A 15610-nucleotide genomic window follows, 5' to 3' on the forward strand; every position below is an offset into this window, starting at 1 on the left:
ACACCGAATTTTGCGTAAAATTTACTGAGGAATAGGCTGATCATTGATCAAGCGATCAGCTGTTAGCCGCCATCGAAAACGAAACAGCTATCGCGCTTGACAGGGGTTGTAATTGCAAGCAAATGGCCTGAAGGCCACAATTTCACGGTCAAAATTGACATTGGAGAATATAAAATAAAAGTAAATATTTGAATGCAAACCGAGGATGCTAGTAGGCTAAACTGTTTCATGATATCATCATCTCATCACTTATCTCAGTATGGAACCAGTGATGAGCATCGGAGCGGAGTCGGAGTGGATTCGGAGCGGAGTTTTGCCGATTTTGCGACAGTCGGAGCGGAGTCGGAGTTTACTACAGATATTTTTTCGAGTAATCTCGGAGTATTGTAACTTTTGTCTCCGATATCTTTGGATAGCTCTGACCAGAATACACTCTTCATTATGTTACAAACTAAAGCACAGACAGTTAACACGTTGTAAAGTTGTAATATGAAAGGTAACATGCAAAAATGATTGCCAAGCGCATAAAAATCAGCCATCTGCACTGCAATTGGGGACTGGAGAGTAGACAATACTATGAGGCCAACCATATTATCACATTAAATTAGTAAAACACATTAAAAAGTGTACCATGCTTGCCACTGTTTCGGATACTTGACGAGATTCGTCGGAGTATATCGGAGTCTGGGATTGAGCTGTTCGGAGTCGGAGGGAGTTTTCCTCAGACACTAAAGTTGTCGGAGGGATTCGGAGTCTCGAAAAGCACTATATCCGCTCATCACTGTATGGAACACAGTTAGCGTTAACACAGATACGCCGACTTTTGCGTGAAATCCGCAATGCGTTAGGTAGGCTAAGTGTCAGATCAGCGCACATCTTTAACATCTCGACCTTGATAACGAAATTGCTGCCCTAATCATTGAGTGCCAACCGTGAGACTTGGCACAGCGTTCGATACTAAAATCAAGACATACCATGCAAAAGCTCATGACGGATCTAGGTAAGGAGCATCGTTAAAATCAATGGAGACCAATACCGGCTTTGCGTAAAATATGTTTGCGATAAATGACGAGTCAGCTCTCACTCGATTTAGGAAACGAAATTACCACTAACACAGTACAGTGACAAACTTGAAACTTGGTACCGCGTTGAATACTAACATTAAGACTTACCGTACCAAATGTCATAGGCTTACCATATTTCGGAAATGAAAAAAGAGGACACTTTTTCAGAAATTTCAGACAAGCAAAACTGGAGAAGAATTCTCAAAAACAGGTAAATTTCACCCGCTTCATGATCGGATGACTAGAAAAAAAAAAAGGTCATCACTTCCGCTCAGAGCTCAAAAACACGTTTTTCACTCCACATTGCCAGGTGGATGACTAAAAAAAAAAAAAAGGTCTTTTTTTCGCTCAGAGCTGAAATCACCCCTTTTCCCTCCGAAATACCCGCCGGAGCTTCACTTCAGCGCTAATTTGCGGCATATCACTCGCGATTTCCTCTAAATATGACCTAAATTTTCAAAAAAGAGGACAAAATCTCAAAAAAGAGGACAAAAGGGCGTCCTCCGAGGACACTTTCAAAAAAGTCAAAAAAGAGGACAAATCCCCTTAAAAGAGGACGTATGGTAAGCCTAAAATGTCATGACCGATCTCGGTATGGAACATCGTCAAAATCAATGGATACCAATACCGGCTTTTGAGTAAAATCTGTTTGCGATACATGACGAATCAGCACACACTCAACTTCGGAAACGGAATTACTACCCTAAACTTTAAGTAGAAACCCTGAAACTTGGGACAATGTTAAATACCACCATCACGACATGACATACCAAGTTTCAAGAATTATCATGGTGTGAAACACCATCAAAATCGACCTATACCAGCCAAGGTCGACTAAACGCATATGACGGTAACCGAGTTCAGATGTAGATACGATTGTTACATCACACCTTAAGGGCGAGTAGGCTATGTTGCCCCGGTTGCTCGGTCATTTTATGAATAGGAGAGAGTAAATCACTGTTTCTTTATTGTGCGCAGCTTTGAGAGAATAGACAGTGAAAGCTTGTTATGAGCGCTACCGGGGCATGCCCCGGCTAGGCATTTGCAAAGCGAAAACACGAAGAGAATTCGATTTTCGCAGAGACTTCGCTATATATATGGGCATTTACAAGCGAAAGGACAAGAAGAATACGATTTTTGCTGTGATTTCGGTATATATAGATTGCTGTGCGTCTATAAATGGTAAAGAACTGTTATTGAACAGAATTTTAGGTGGGGCAATGCCCCAGTTGCCCTATAGGACGAGCCGCCAATGCCGCTTGGCTCATTTGGCAAGGACATAATCACTAGGCTTTGGGACATATTGAGGATGCGTCGATCATTTCGTGCAAAATAAGGTCCTTTCAGCGAGCGCACGTTCTGGACGACACGTCCTCTCATAGTTGCGAATATAGTCAGATTTAATTCTATAAATTTGGCGTATTTTTGATTTTCAGGATAGCGTACCAATACTAAAAGCAACAATTCGAGTGACTATAAATCGCGCGAAGTGATGAGAAAAATATCAAGTTAAATAAATCTGCCACGGAATATTCTACTGTATCGTCATGTACAAATATCTACGAAAATTTTGGCTGGCCCCTGGCTACCACAATGCTTCGGAACTTCCAATTTCGTCATCAACTCAGCATCCCAAATTTCGCGTTCAGGCTAATCAAATTTTTCTTTGGCCTTGCAAATTCACAATAAATTACCTCGCTATTATAACTAATTTCGAGGATTGCCCTGCGGGCCGCGAGTTGGCCGCCCCGGGCTTAGACAGATTGTATGTGACCATAGTGTAGGGCAGGGGCCGGCAACTTTTTGTGTGCAGCGTGCCAAAATGACAAATATTGTCAATTTTTTACCAGCTTGCGTTCCAAGCATTCAATTTATCAATATTTAACGTTTCAAGCAAGGAACATCACCAGGCCGTGTTATTTTTGGCATTTCAGGAGCCAGATGCCAAAACTGCCAAAAATAAAAATTCGAAAATGCCAAAAATAAGCAATTTTTGGCATATGCCAAAAATAACACGGCCTGCCAAATAGTGTATTTCGTTCATGGTGTTGTGTTAACAGGACCGCGTTACAAGCGAGAAGAGCGTTTGTGAAAGGCAGGTTTCTTAATCTGGGTCCAGCCCACCCATTAGGGGTGAAAGCATGGTGTCCTAAATGGTGTGGGCACAGCGAGATTGAACGGCTGACTGCATTTGGTTTACGTCATACTTTCCATTTGTCCAAAGGCAATATTACGACCATTTTTGACCGGCTTGTCGAGCGCTAAATTTGATAAAACGGGTATCAATGAGAAGCTGCCGCAGTACTGATTATTAAAATATAAATTATATTCTGCTCATGGAACTGGAACCCCCAAAATCAACCACGATTTTTACATTGTGATCGAGTTGAACATTGCGACACAACAAACTGTCAGGCTATTTCTGAGCTGCATAGTCTCGTTTTGCCAGACAGTCTTGTTGCGTCAATGTTCTTAAACAAGCTAACCTTCCCAGGACTCTTCTATGCGAGTTGGTAATATTAAAGCCACCTGAAGTGACAAAAGTCCTCCGAAAATATATCGGTAGACTGAAGGAGAAATGATAGTCGGGCTACTAAATAGAATGTGCTGAGAGACAGCACAGGAAACTCCTGGAAAAGGATCGGGAAGAAAATTCTTTCCGCGATGAGATCGATGTCACTGGTGAAGTGATCTCTTTTCATGATGCTTGGAGGCCGGTTCGGCCATCCAAAGATTTTGAAGCTCTGAAAAGCTTTTGTGGATGACTGGCAACATTCTTTTCCTCAACGGCTACTGTTGAAGTCGATATTTCCCAGATTCGCTGGGGCGAGAAATGAATTTAGGAGAAACTTAGCTGACCTGAGTTCGGAAGCACTGTTACAGTGCAAACGATTTAAGTCTATTCAACAGCTGTAACAATCAGCTGTTGAGCGTGTTTGGTTAAGCTTTTCTTTCATTTTTTTTTGCTTATTGGCACCGATTCCGATGGATACTGCACATTTTGTGATTTCGTTTGATATTATTAACCTATAAAATCGTTAAGTTTTTTCTTCTTATTGTTTGTTGGCACTGATTATACGTGGATGCTGCACATTTTGTGGTGTCTTTTGACAAACTAGCCCAAATAAAGCGTTTTTGTGACTAATTCGAGGCTGAAACTATCTATTTAGAGGACGATGCCAAAACTGCCAAAAATAAAAATCGAAAAATGCCAAAAATAAGTTATTTTTGGCAGTTTTGGCATATGCCAAAAATAACACGGCCTGAGTATCACCAACCGTTTTTCTGCAACTGGCAATGGCATAGGTCGCACCAGTGATTCTTGATTGGTCGCGAAGGGAATATATTTTGGTCGCCACGCACCCGACCTATCGCTTACATGTAAGTGATGTTTACATAATTTATTTTCAGTCGCGCAATGGGGCAATGATCGATCTTTTGTGGTTGATTTGGTCGTTTCGAAATCCACTGTGTTCGGTACCATATGCAATAAGTGACAGGCCAATCAGTGTTGTTACGATGACATGGTCAGATGATGATGAAAAATGTGCCCACCCCAATATCATTCAAGTCGGTTTGGTGCAGTGTTGGGATGACTCGAGTCATGACTTGACTCGAGTCAGATTAGAGTCAACTTTTTCGTATGACTTGACTTGACTCGAGTTACTTTGCAAAAATGACTTGACTTGACTTGACTCGGCGCTTCAGAAATGTGGATTCACTCGTGACTCGAAGCAAAATTTACGAGTCAATTTCAAGTCATTAATTGAACGATGTCGATTGAATCACCCTATCTTATGCATGTTTCGGATTGTTCACGATACGCCGGTCAGGCCGGTGTCACTTGTAAGAGCAATCCATCATGCACTGATTGTACGTTTCACTGATCCTCCATTGTTACATCACAAATAAATTGACCGCAAACGAAACTATCACAGCTTACGTTGTCGACGTTGTCGTAGTTGTAGTAGTAGATTATTCTAATAGCAACATATTTTCTTTCTTATACGCGTTATATTACGAGTTACATTGACCGGTGCTTACCTTTACCAACACTCTTGTATGATTTAAATCGGACGAATATAGTTTATGCGTTTATGTTCTCACGGATGTGTCGATGGTAGTGCATTGCACCACATCAATTTGTTCAACTTCTCGAGGCTTCGTATTCGATCCTTTATATTGCCTGATCCTGATAATAACTACTAATTTCTACTACGGTTGACTCATTTCTGTACAGCATGCATATAGTTTTTAAAAACATTTTCTTTATATTTATACATCTATTTATTGGGGGTTCCCACATTATAACGAAGATATCAGGTTCCAAGAAATCGCGTGAAGCGCGGAAAAAAATTTTAGGATACATAAAATCTGCCCTAAAAGACTCTATTTTATGTTGATCTACGAAATAATTTTGGATCGCCTACGAACTTTGTTCATTTTGAAAACTTCCGTCACAGCATGGTCTCAATATGTCGTTTGCGTCAAATCATTTAGCGTGCCATGAAAAATCATCTCGCGTTCTACAAATGAAATTAGTAAATCTATGAACAGATCGTTGCTCACAGATTTAAATCCTGTTCTAAGAATTGGGAAAACCGACTTTCATCTCTATAGTTTTGACAAATTGGTTATTGAGGTCGACGAGCCTGTGAAATCTCGTCACTGTTTCTGACGCTGTACGATATCATCAAAGCAATGTTTGGTTTGCTTTAAATAAGCATATACATTAAATCCATGTCCTCACTATAATCAAATACCAATATTGCATTTTCGTTTATAATCCCAATTTTATATAGTGCGGCCCGCGAATGGATTCAGATGTTGAATACGGTCCGTTGGCTCAAAAGTTTGCCTATACCCCTGATGTACGGTAACCCTACCATAGTGTCCTACAATCAGAGTGGGTCAAAGTAGTCAAGAAAGCTACTCAAGTAGAAGTAGAAATTTTGAAAGCAACATAAACTACTTGAAGTAAAATTGACTGGCTTTAAATCTACTCAAGTAAGTAGTTTTGAAAACGCTCATAATACGTTCACATGGACTTTCAAAAGCTGCAAATTGAGCTATGCGGAAGGTGCAGAGAGCTTGATGCTACAGAACGTTTGTCATGTCTAATAGCTGGCAGTATTGCTGATACGAACGTCCTGACGAATGAGTTCTTGAGTAGCAGTTCAATCAGGGCCGTAACAGCACTTCGCCAGCCCTCCAAAAAAACGTTGGTCTTGGGCCCTCCATATGTTGGTGAACCGAACTTTTGGGGGGCTTCACCCCCCAGACCCCCCCTCAGCCTATTCGCTTATTACTGTTGCTTACTTAACCTCTACATTGGGGGTCGTTTAGTGGCTCAGCATTTCTCGCCTGAACGCACGAAGCGCGAAAAAATTCTATGATTCAAGATTCAATCGGTCAATATGATCGGGAATTGCATATATGTTGCTATCAATTTTTATCCTCTCTCTGCTCACGTAATCAGATTTTCAGGTAGAGCTGAGTGACGTGTGTTTGAAAAGGTAGGACCCCTCAATATTATAATTAAACATCTTCGGACGTATACCCGTTGGCAGGAATGAAACAGTACTTCGTCAGGCCCCGCAAAAAATCTCAGGTCTGGGGCTCCCATAGGGTGATAAACCTACCCCCATCACTTGTTCGCTTTTGCCACGAAATGAGTTGTATTGCTTAGTGAGCCAGCGCCAAAATTTTCGAAAATTCATGATAAAATCGGTCAATAAGATCGGGAATTGCATGTATATTGCTATCAACTTCTTATCCTCTTTGCTCACGTAATCAGATTTTCCGGTAGAGCTGAGTGAGGTGTCTTGGACACTGTAGGGCCTGTCGGTATGACTCCTTAACATGATGTTATTTCGTGACCTCCTGTCTGCTATATGAAATAATATAGAATCGCCATAACGTAGGCTACGAAGCTAAAAGACGCACATGATTTCAAATTGGTATTTCTTCACTGGCATATAATTGTTCCCAGCGGGATGGTATTCGTCTTGTGAGGTTCAGATTGCCAAGAGAGTATTTTGTATACAACAAAGTTTTCGGTCAGCATTGGGGCAGTCCTTTTCGGCCAAGGTTTTCTCGCTGCCGATCGTTCTGGCATCCTTCTTGGAGTCGCATGTTACATGACCTACTTGATATGTCTTGGTGTGTCGTGGCGCGGGAATGGGCAACGCCAACATGCCCATTTTTACAAATCTTGCGTATTTTTTCTTGGGGGAAGAGAACCCCAAAATGAAGATAATTGGCAACTTGAAATCGCGCGTAGCGCGAAAAATTTTTGAAAAAGTTGCATAAAGTTTCCAAAAATACTCTATAATTTATGATAATTCACGAAATAATTTTGGGCCCCCTCCAATTGGGGGGTTTGGGGTGCAGCAGTTACGGGCCTGAGTTCAATAGACGACCATTTGCCTTTTACAGATATATTGTACGGATAAATCAAACTCTAGGTTTTGTATTACACATATGATATATGTCTCATATTCTCAAAGAATCCAATATACCAGGGCTTTTTAACCTTTTAATGCTCCATTCGGACTTTTTTTTGTAAAATAACTTTCATTCGCACAAATTAATCGAAAATTATTATACAAAAAGAAGATGAAGACACTTACTTAACAACATTTTGTTCAGATGTGCAACAAATTGGCTTACGTAACTTAAGCTCATGTCTCATTAAAAAGGCAACTTTTTTTCGCTCGTTTTGATTTCAACTATTTCGCTAAAACCCTTCTCGGACAAAGAATGTTGCTGGGTTTTGTATAAGAACGTCTACTAGTGCTTGGATGGCCAGGTCGTATAATCTAGCTGTTCAGCACTGCTATCCAAAATACAGCGTATTTTTCGCGAGTGAAAAATGCTTCCTGGCAGAAATCGTTTTTGAGAGCTGACACGAAGGTCCTGGAAACTCCAGTTTGTCGAAAGGGTGTAAAACCCACATGTTTGTGTCGTCGCTTTTGCCTTATGTCTTTGAACATGAGATGCAAAACGATTAAGGAGAGTAGGCACATTAGAGCTCGCTACCTTATGATGCGTTGCTCCAACTTCCGTCCCGCGAGTTAAGGAGTAAAGTAAATAAACTCACGATACTGTGTGTTCTGCCCTTTGACTCAATCTAACTTGAGAATTCATAACAGTTTAATAACGGTAAAGCAGCTTTTAAACTATACCACCAAAATCCGAGTTGTAGTGGCATCTCGCGACCCGAGCCTCACCCACGAAAAGAAATTAATTTTAATATTACAGATCTATGCCACGATTTTACGGACATGTAAGACATACAGAACGCGCACACCACAATTCCACCCAACATAGCTTTAAAAAACATGTCTGACGCACGCGATTTCAAATTAGGGCGAATTAAATTCCTCTGCGTGTCACAGTTGTACTACTATCTACTCAGATTGCAAGAACGGGGCTATTCCGTGCCAACAACGGTGTGGGTGGAGTATCGGCGATAGTGTGGTGGTATACGCATCAATCACTCGGCACTATGCATCCATCCAGGGCAACCGTTTATTGTAGATGGCCAAAGCCGTACATAGAAAGCACCAAGTTCAAGTGGTACACCAAATATCGCTACACTATAATATAATGCAGGAACATACGAATATTCAATCATTTACCGACTAAATAAAGGTCTCAATTCAACCAATTCACACCTGACAAATTACTGCACTACACACATCTTGCTAAGAACATGAGGCCGAAGGAAATAAACAGACCAAGTATCGAGCACAGAAAATCACTTGAGCATGACACCCATTGTTACGTTTGAGCGTGGCTAACATGCCGAGCCCAAATAGTTCGAAAGTGTGTCCCTGGAGGACTATTTTATAAACGAAACACGCGAACAAACACTCTACTGCAAAATACTAGACGCAAGCTTCCATGAGGCAAATTTCTCATATCACAAAAATACCCTCTGTTGATATGCACAGAAACCCGTCAAACTTCACCAAATTTGTCAGGAAACACATCTTGAAGGATTCCAAAATGCCAATACATCTCTGAGTTATATCATCATATAAGAGGACCAGGTCCTCTACGGTAATATTTCCGCTATACTAGTAATGGGCTGCATGCACACTACATTCCCTTGCGAGGGAATCTTGCTCCATGTAATGAGGTATGGTGTTTCCAATTACAGGTCAAACATGTGTTGACTGATTTACATTCAGCGTTACCATGACCATTACTCAGACAATTAAAGCATAGGTTCTTATGAAGAACAAGTTCCATTTTCTGGTTCAGGTTCATAGTGTTATACCTTTCACATCTGTAAATACTGTGTGACTCATCACAACAAGGACATTTTGGGTTTGTAGCCACTTGATCCAATTCATTTGTACAGTACGCAATAGGATGATTGTTAGTTACAGTTGCAAATGTTTGAGCGCTTCGAGACTTGGGCATATAGGATGGGTTTGAAATGGAATCCCCTTTCATGTCCTGTGCCAATATCTTTCCATAAAACGTATTGTTAACATACGCTCTCAATTCAACAAAATTCAACAATTTATCATAGCTAGGGTCCGGACCATGGATCCAAGCTTCCCGAACAAAATCCAACTGCAAATGATATGGCAAACGTTTGAAGACAGCCTCCAAATAGCAGTGAGCATCAAGCATAAGATGTAAATTCCAATTTGATAAAATGATTCGACAATTTCGCATCTTTGTTGCAAAATCATATAAAGCATCGGGATCATTAGGTTTCAAGCGAGGCCCTTCTGTAATTTGTTTAATATGGGCCTGTATTATAAGATTTCTGTTTCCGAAACGAAATTCCAACGTTTGCTTGGCCTTTTCATAACCAAGGCTTGGGGGTTTGATAATCACAAAATGTTCAATGGCTTGCTTAGCTGAGCCCGTGCAGCTTTGAATTAAAAATAAAAGCTTTTCAGAGGGGTCATAAGGAAACCTCTCCACAACCTGATTGAAATATTGTATAAACAAATGATAGTCCTTCGCTTGGCCGTCAAAAGTGATAGGGGTCAATTTGGAAGTTAATGAATGAGGCATCAATATATTGTCATCATATGAATTAAACTTGCTGGGCATTCGGCCCGCCCTCGGCAACTCCGAATGATCACCATGAGCTAGGGGCGGCGGTGGTCGACTATTCAATCCCAACTGAGAATCATCCCGGGCCTGCGGAGCAAGAGATGGTCTAGGTAAATCAGAATTGCCTGAACAAGACACTGAAAATTCGGACACTGCAGGTGGCCAATGGACTACCGCAGGTGGATTACAAGTAGCATTTGAATATTTACCAGCTGACAGAGATGTGCTGTGAGCACCCAAACTCTCGACAGAAATCTGTGGTTCAATGATGCGAGGTTCCGTTTGAGCAGAATAATCAACAAACAACGGGCCATTCGACACTGGCACCGAGCCCGTAAAATCCCTGGGGATTACTCTAGAACAATTTGCGTCTCCTCTAAAGGGAGGAGAATCAACATACAAGTTTGACACAACAGTGGGCTGGATTACAGTAGAACAAATGGGAAACTGGGATGGAACAGGCACCTGTTGAGAAGCATCAAGATTCGCCATGGGATGAGGATTACTAACATGTAGCAGGTTATACCGCGGTGCTACCGAGCCCATTGCATGACTTGAAAATGTAACCGAACAAACAGGGTTATTTTTGATCTGAGAGCCACCCAGTATAGACAGATTCGACGAGGGCGAATGGTGTCTGCGAGTCACACACTGTATGGTGGACGAACAAGGATGGGTTACATTAGGTCGGATGGAGGAATCATCAACAAGCAGCGATGACTGCATATTTTGTGGAATCGACTGAGTGGATAAGTTACCGAATCGGGAAGGAGTTCCATGCCCACTAAATTTAGTTGAGCCCGTCGAGTTAACAATTACCGGACAGAGAGGTGTTGAGCTAACTGTTTTCGGTGTAGTGGCTGCACCAGCTATTAGTACACATGGATTGATTGACAGATCGACCAACTCCGCGGTGTTGAACAATGGTTGGCCAGCACTTGTAGGACAATATTCATAATTTGGAAGATGGTGATCAAACATAACAGGCAATTGGTCAGATGACTTAATGAGTAGTTCTCTATTTGAACGAGCATTGAATTTACTTGAACAAGACGAATGTACTGATTCCGACTTCGATCCTGCAGCTAACACTTGTGCCTCTTGGATTTGAAGTTCCGCCAATTGAAATTCCGCCTTTGCAGAAACCATGCGCTTCTTAGCATCCAACTCCATCAATTTAGCCGACATAGCAGTCGATGCATGGGATGCGGATGTCTTGACAGAATTACGATCCGATTTTACAGAGTTTGAATTGGAGGATTCTAGACATTTCTCTTGGAAAACACGATAATTTGACTAGTTGTCTACTTAAGATCCATGATTTCATACAGTTTTAACTTACAAGTTTCAATGTTAGAAGATTGACTCTCGACACCCTTCCGTTGAGCGTTAAAATTCCGAAGGTTTCCAATCCACGCATTGAATCCTATGATCAGTTTGTCAATCAGCGGTACAACCAACTTGTAGTTCTTAGATTCATTCATGAGTTCAATAACCTGCGGCAAAAGGGACTCCACCTCTTCATTGTGCAGTAGTGCTTCCAATTCCAGCAGGTCCGTACCGATAGACATTTGTTCATTCGTTGCCATTTTAACAGTTGATCCAATATGAAGAGCGGGTTCGCTTTTTGGTGTACAATGTGGAGTATCGGCGATAGTGTGGTGGTATACGCATCAATCACTCGGCACTATGCATCCATCCAGGGCAACCGTTTATTGTAGATGGCCAAAGCCGTACATAGAAAGCACCAAGTTCAAGTGGTACACCAAATATCGCTACACTATAATATAATGCAGGAACATACGAATATTCAATCATTTACCGACTAAATAAAGGTCTCAATTCAACCAATTCACACCTGACAAATTACTGCACTACACACATCTTGCTAAGAACATGAGGCCGAAGGAAATAAACAGACAAGTATCGAGCACAGAAAATCACTTGAGCATGACACCCATTGTTACGTTTGAGCGTGGCTAACAAACGGAACATATATCCATATCGACAGGGATGGGTATCATAGGCCTGAACTCGTTCGTTACACACTCCTACACTAGTTCATCCCAACGGTCTTCGACCAAGTTTTCCAGAAAAATCAGTTGGACAAATCTTATCATGAATTCTCATGATAAAACCATATTTTTTGCGTGTCTCGCTTATTGGCTACGGTACCCAACACAGTGATATTGGATATGTAAAAACTATCGCATGATTTTTTTTCATTAAATTCAACACATATTAGCAGATAGCTCCGGCACCGTGTCGATCCAAAATTAGACCCTTTGCGGTCCATACCTTAATCCAGTGGTTCTCAACCTTTGTGACTTCGCGGCACGCTTTGGAAATAAAAAGTAGTTCGCGGTACACCATCACAGTGGTTCTAAACTTTTTTGGCATACGGAACCTGCAAACTACCCGAATGCTTATTAGCACCCAGAAGTAACGCCGACTTACGTGACCACCTCTGCAGTCCATCCAAAATGTTTCTGTACCCCCTTTCTTTTAAAATAAACTTTGACATTTCAATATATTTCCAAAAGTAAATTTTTGTACGTAAAGCGTCCCTCATATAGCTTACTAAGCCGTGATAGAAAGTCGTCGTTTTCCTCGGGCCGGAGTATCGTTCGTCGGGCTGCCCGTAGATACTATTTCATTATATTTGATTGACAATAAATCTGCCTACTGTCGCATTGGGTCGAAGAGGTCAAACACGATCGTCGCTAACGAATACGGAGGCGTAGAGGTGTATATAGGCCAGTGGCTCTCAACTGGGGGTCCGCGACGCATTTTCAGGGGGTCCGCGAAGCTTCAAAATAGTTGATAACCTAATTTGTATTTTTTTTTATAATTTGGAAAACCACGAGGAAGTTTCGCTTCGTTACTAGTAATACTCCAGAGCTCACATCAACAGAATTGACATCTGAGATGAAATACTGTGCAGACTCATTATAATTGTTAAATTGTCAATAGCCTACTGATACAAACATTTTGCTGTTTAGAGATGTTTTGTTGGGGATTGTGGAAAAAAGTGGGATGAGTAAGGTCAATCACGGTGACTTCGACATGTTTAAAAAATCCATTTTCTCATGTGATATACATAAGCAGTTTCCATAATACCTTCAAGATAAGCTGCGAGATAGAAATGGCCAGGCTTGACGTTATATGTTAATTAAAAATTGTTTGTCAATTTTTGTGGCATATTTGTTACGATCGTACCCAAATGTGTCGTCGGAAACGTTACGCGTTATTATTACATTCGCCACCGCCTATATTTGTGAAAATGGATTTTCGGCACTCGTTCATATCAAATCGAAGGAGCGGATTTTCAAAACACGACAACGTATTTCAAGAAATGCAGTTTCAGAATTTGCTTTGAAATAATAGAAGTCAACCCAATTTTTACATGAATGGTATGATCCTATTTTAAAGAAAAGTATTTTTTTGCTAAAAGCCTATAGTTATCATATACACGACACAGATGACGGTTGCACGATAATTGAGCTAAATTTGACCTGAAACTTCCTGGGGATCCGCGGAATCCGTTACGGTCCGAAAGGGGTCCGCGATGACAGAAAGGTTGAGAACCGCTGATATAGGCTATGCAATGCATTTCCACGCAGATCGTGTAGCACGCGCGAGGATAGCCATACCTCAATAGTTCTACTGACAGCCATCCGCAGTTCAATTATATTTCCGACAAACCAAGATTATAACCCCAGCGGCAATAATGGTTTGCTAGCTGATATAATTTGATCAACATTACTTCTCAACTCTCTTATTCGTCGACAATAACACATCGTGCTACAAGCCTACATATCAACGGAAGTGCCGGCACAATACCTAACAATCGCAATAATGTGGATTGCCATGTTTGTAATTCGAATTTGTAAACGCGAACGCCAATTCCAAAGGAGTTCATTTCTCGCTGATAATTGGGGAGACAATGAGGATTAGAAAACTGGATTGTCATACAGGCGCCGCCATGCCTGCTCTTCTCTGCGATCAATCAACGTATTGTGCAAAACTGATTCAGCCTTCAAGGCATGCGATCTGTCCGGTTGACCGAATTCGAGGTGGATATTGATTGCGGGCATAACATCAATTTTGATTTGTCAAATGTGCAAACTTCATATCAAGCCCGATTTAGATTTTTATTGATCGTTTGCTATAGACTATAATTGTTTTGCGCATGATTTCAAAATTCCCTAGAAATCGCTCGTGGCACACTTACGAGACGTAAATGGGACACTAGTGTGCCGCGGCACGCCGGTTGAGAACCACCGCCGTAATCCATGAAGGGATAAGAATTTGCGTTACAGTAGCTTGTAAATTGAGTTTGTAATGATGGTATATTTACTACTATCCTCGTAATCGAACAGTCATTACGAAAGTATGATGATTGTTCGTTTAGCTTCAAATTGACGTTATTTTTACAGCCTGTCGCAGGCTCAGTCGGGCTGATATTAGAGATAACTAACCTACGTAGGTTAGTTATATATTCTAAAATACTGTACGTCTAAAAAAAAAAGCTTCTAAACCAGGCTTTTGGTCACGTAATAATTACAGTGCGGAAATATATTAATTAACTACGGCTTGTGAGAGCTACGATTAGAGGTGCGTGGTAAGTTAAACAAGTTTTTACAATTACGTCGCAACTACAAAAGTTACAATGCCTTTAAATTTCTTATTAGGTTTATTTGAATTATTCCACGTCAGTAATATCAAGAATTATTCACGATTTTCATTCGCACTGCAATTTTTTTCATTCGCACAAGTGCGAACCGTCACACAGGTTGAAAAGCACTGAATGTACGATATGCACTTGTTTTATAACAACGGCGAATATAAGTCACGTGACGTGGTAATATTCCATAACGGATAGGAGAGAGAGCAGGGCGCTGCAATGCACATTGCACAATGATGCATCCCTGTTCCCATCAGTAGGTATGAATTTCCGACAGCATGAGCATTCTAATGCATCATAAGATGCAAATTATAGTATTGCTATGGAAATGAGATACTAATCATTTGTTTACTCCAACATTCCGTATTAGAAAATGCCGTGGCATATAGTGTAGCCTAATTGAATTTTCGGGAAATAGAGGCCGATGCTACAATTGCTTTCAAACATAAACATGTATGTTCTTCAGACAAAAGAACTGAAACTAACTAGAACTCAAGTAATGATGCTGCGAATTGAACGAGAAATACCAATGCCACTTCAGAAAATGTATTTCATGTCTTTTGTCGAGACAATTTTAACGGCGGCCTGCTAAAAGAGGTACGCTCAAAATAGTCAGAGCCCACTTTCCCAGATTGGACACGCCATGGGCTGGTAGATTAAGATATGGGCAAATGTTAGATTGCGAAACGGCAGTTTCAAACGTTATGATGGACCATATTTACTGTGATGAATTATGTCATATGGGTGACAATGCGGTGCGAAGGGAACCACGCAA

At 41.0% G+C, this 15610-nt stretch overlaps 1 long non-coding RNA gene across 1 annotated transcript in view; it reads left to right on the top strand.

Moving 5' to 3' along the window:
• Positions 1-15610, top strand: part of LOC145441360 (uncharacterized) — a 370726-nt gene that overhangs the window by 39007 nt on the left and 316109 nt on the right. The window lies entirely within an intron of this gene.

This window comes from Botryllus schlosseri, chromosome 6, assembly GCF_051294905.1.
Source record: "Botryllus schlosseri isolate E-star chromosome 6, Bs_hap1, whole genome shotgun sequence".
Taxonomy (NCBI): Eukaryota; Metazoa; Chordata; class Ascidiacea; order Stolidobranchia; family Styelidae; genus Botryllus; species Botryllus schlosseri.